The following is a 4,702-nucleotide window of genomic DNA, read 5'->3' as shown; positions in this document are numbered from 1 at the left end:
GAGATTAATATTCACACATGCCATGGAGCCAGTGACTTATTTTACTACACCCATCTTGGACTTTGTCTTTATTTATTTATTTATTTATTTATTGTAGCTCATACATTTGCCATTATATATTTTTTATACTCCAGGTGTCTTCACCTGGAGTATAAAAACTCATGCACGTCTATATGATTGGACTACTTTTTGCAGTCAGGGGAAATTCCCCCCTGATGGCAGTTTAAAAAAAATGCCTCTTTAAGGATAAATGTGGGTTACGTCCTCCTTTTATATATAGTATATAGCAGGAGCAAACACTACTTGAACTGCGCAGGCAAGAAACGTGACAGTAGTGAGTAAATCATATGACATCAGGGGTCCAAAGGTGAATAAGGAGAGTGGCATGTAACAGTGATTAGACCAGGTGACACACAGCATCACAGGCAGATAAAACAAGAGGTCAAATCTCACCTTTAAAAAAAATAGTTTCAAAGGCTAGTTTTTCTACCTTCTTCCTTAACACAAATTCTCCTTCACCAGTTGTGTTGATTTCAGTGTCCTGTGGCTGTAAAAAGTACACTATGTACCAGCACACTGTGACTATTAGCTGCTATAGGTAAACAGACCTTATTCCAAATCACATGCCACATGCTTCCTTTTTTTCTGATAAGGTGACTTATCCCAAGGATGATTTTAGATTAAAGTGGCTCGTGAATTGCTCTTAATTACCAGGCACAGTAGCCAGCTGTGTGTGAGGTCATATCAACCTGCTTAGTGCTCACTGTTAAACTGTGTCACATAACTTGACATAGTAAGTTACCTACGAGAGGCATATTTTAGTTCCTTTCCAAAGACACTGTACTTAAGAGATAACTGTGGTACAAAGGGATTATCCAAGAACATCTAAAACTGCCTCCTTCCCTTTTTTGTATCAAGGACTTGTTTTTCATTCTGTCATGTGGCTAAGCAAAGTATTAAGAGACTTGGACAAACTATGTGAACATCTTACCAGTGTTTAGACTTACTAGGATGACATGGCATGTCTTACAACGCAGGTAGTTTCAAGAATAACCCAGCACTCAAACTCACCACAAGATAAAAATGAATAGGCCTTGATGGAAAATGCTACACGTATTTGACACCATTTTCTGTGGCTCTGGTAGAAGCTACTTTTTGTGTTGCGTGTGTTGTTGTGATCAACCATGCACTCTAAAGCAGTAGACTGTTATAGCATAAATAGCAACCAAGTGAAATGTATAGATCGTACAAGTTCTAAAGTTGGCATCACATACTTGTAGTTCATGTGCTTTAAGACTTATGGTGCGATTTGTAAATGCAAAAACTTGTGTTGCATGGTCTATTTTTGTATAAGGTGCTACCATTTTATCTACTTAACTCTTCACAACTTCCGTTCATTTCATTTTTCTTCCCCGTTGATACAATTTGTTGTTTTTTGCTAACTGGAGCTTATCTCCTAAAATGCTTGGATGGCTGGATACCAATGCTGACAGCACTGCTGATACTTAGCGTTCATATTTAACATGCTGTGTGAGGCTGCTGCATCTGCTAAATCTATATCTGTAGCAGGTGTGTCGACTACTTTATTCTGAGAAATTATTTCTGGAAAAAACACTGTCCACAGCTGCAGTGTCCACCTTTAATATAACCTAATATATATAACTATAGTCCATGGTAAGTATTGATTATCCTGCTTCTAGTTACCCTAGGCTGCTGTTTATTAAGCTGTGTTTTCAGCTAAGTCAAAAGAAGTTTCCTATTAACATCCACTAAGAGTACAGGAAAGTATAAATAAGCACAGAAAGTGCTACCGGTAATATAAGGAACTGAAAGTAGTAATTTTAATGACTTAGTCTTATAGCAAGTGCAAAGAAAGTTGGACAGAAGACAAAAGGCTGGAAATAGATTCAGTGGGAACAACTTCCCTTCACAGTGTTTTTCAAGGATATCTAACACTGGACTTTTTAATGTCATGTTTACGTCTTGGCTTTGTAAACCACTTTCTGTGTAGTGGAAAAGTAATGAAGTGTCACCTAGATTGTATAACTCAGTTTAAGACATTGATTGATACTATGTTAATTCATACAGTTGACCTTGGTACATTAATCTAATGACTAATCATTTTTATTGGCACAAACATGTGCAGATGTACACATGGATACAGTTAAAGCTTCAAAATTCTAATCAATTCATCTATTTTGGAGATGTGCTGCATAAAGTGTTATAAAAGAATAAATAAAATGGTGGAGCTGTGCCGATGAGTTTTGTTGCTAATAGTGCTGTCTTTTTGATTCATCGGTGGGGTTTGGCTCAGATTTATATGCAAACAGCTTGAGTGTAGTGTAGTGTATTTATGAATGTGAAGAATGTGCATGAGCATTTGCATTGCAATCGTGTACATGTCTTCTTTGTATTTTCCTTCAGGCACTGACTGATTTATAGTTTTCTGTAGAAGACATTTGTATAGCTCATAATTCTTTGTTTTTCCATAGGTAAAGGTGCCATGGCAGAAGTATCGACAATTGTCAGTCTTGTCAAAGAGTATCTTCAGAAACCAGATGAGTCATCTTTGGAGGCATGAACGTCATATTGTACATCCAAGCAAACACAAAAGGCCAAAGAAAAACAAACACTATGCCTTGTTGTTGGATTTGTCAAACTGCCACGGTCCAACACACCCATGGTAAACTCATTTACTTGCTTTCACCTGTTTTACTTCATAAATTCACTTCTTAGAATGTGTGGGTGTCTCCAGAACATCATGACTGGCATCTCTATAAATCCTCTTTTGGTATTGTTAAACCTGTTGGGGCACAGCAGCTTTACATTTCAAAGACGTGCATTGACTTTTTCAACATTAATTCCCATCATATCACCTCTGGAGCCTGATCATCCCAGAGGTTAAAAACAAAAAAGTTGGTAGTGTGAGACGTTAATTTTTAGCTGTCACCATCAGTTTTTTGAGGTACATTTTAAACAGTTTTGTGTTGTTTTTTTTGTATATTTATTTTGTTTAGATAGTAACACATTATTTGGTATCCCAAGTAACATAAAAGATAAGGTAGCAACAGCTGCATCTCTCAGAGATGACATGAAAGTGCGTTTTGTATTATGCATTTTTTTCCTGACTTGAACAGACAGTTTGAGCCTGTTTACGATGTGCTCGACTTGTTTTTCCTGGAAAGGCTTTCCTCTGAATTTACCTTTGTTTATTCTTTTTGTTTAATGTTAGCTGACGTATTCAGATATAGATATAAGGATAATGAAAACTGCGACATGCCACATTACTGTTTGCTAAGTACCTCCCTAAATGAACATCTAATAATATACCTGTTAAAAAGGCCATATTTATACTCCAAGCTGTAAAATGTGTGATTATACATTTTGTTTATTTGCTAAAGGAACTGAAATTTTTGTCATTATTAAAGGTAAAGAGACAAAAGTGCAACAAGTTAAAATTTCAGTCATGTATTCCCATCAGATTCATGAAAGCCGTTGTAATTTGGGGTTTTCTATGGGTTTTAATTAGTTCTTTGAAGTGTCCTTTTTCCAGGATCGATTATTGAGCATAATCAATCATATCAGACATACAGGATGTGCCTTTAATGACTTAAAAAAAAACAACAAGAATTGGGTGCATGATCATTTCTAACTCTGGTTGTTTTCCTTTTAAGCATAGTCCACACATTTTCATTAGGGTCGGGGAAGGTGATTCCTGAAGCTTGCTTTATCTATTCCAAAACCAGGTTTAGTTTTTGGATTGTTGTCCTGTCCAGCTCTTGATTTGAGAAAAAGTTGACGAATTTGGAGGTAGTCCTCCTCCTTTAATATTCTGCCAGTATTGCTGGAAGCAAAACAGCCCCAGAGCATGCTGCTACCACCACCATGCTTGACAGTTGCTACAGTGTTTGTCCATTTGAAAGCCACACCTGTGCTCCTCCAAACATACCTCTTTATTGTCTCAATCTTTGTCACATCTTTGACCATAAAACTTTTTTCCAGAAGGCTTGTTCACATGTGGACAGCTGCAAATATCAGTCGAGCTTAAAGGTGTTGCTTTTGGAGGAGTAGCGTCTTTCTTGGTTGGCACCCTCTCAGTCACTAAAAGTTGTAATCAGTCGCTAATGACGAGTTATTAGACCTTGGCTTTGTCGACCTAAGACACTGTAGAACCTTCAGCACCAATTATTAAAAAATGTAAGTAAGTGCATGTATATGTTTGAGCCTGCATTTATATTTTGACCCTGTGTGGATAAGAGACAATCCAAAATGAATTCTTGTTTTTTTGTTTTTTAAAGTCACTGAAGATGAATGGTGAACAATCATTCCACTCTGGGAATTTTTAAAATAATAAAAAGCCCAAAATTACCATGACATTCATGCCCATGGTGTGTATATGTAAGCTTGGTTGTTCATATGTGTGTGTATATAAAATAAATGATAAAATATAATGCTGATTCAGACTGCACTTCTCTGTTCTGGGCTCTGTATGATATTAGTGAGAGATCCTTTAGATGGTCATATGGGGAACCATGACAAAAGGAAAAATATAGAATTGCAAATGAGTATAAAAGCATTGCATGAAACAAAAAGTCATTAAATCCATGTTCTGGCCATGTCATACATTATAGCAGGGGGTGTCAAACTCAAATGCACAGTGGGCCAAAATTCAAAACTGGAACAAAGTCGCGGGCTAACATTA

This window comes from Pundamilia nyererei, unplaced genomic scaffold (assembly GCF_000239375.1).
Source record: "Pundamilia nyererei isolate P.nyererei 1_Seehausen unplaced genomic scaffold, PunNye1.0 scaffold00035, whole genome shotgun sequence".
In the NCBI taxonomy this organism is placed as follows: Eukaryota; Metazoa; Chordata; class Actinopteri; order Cichliformes; family Cichlidae; genus Pundamilia; species Pundamilia nyererei.
This window is presented reverse-complemented; position numbering follows the sequence as displayed.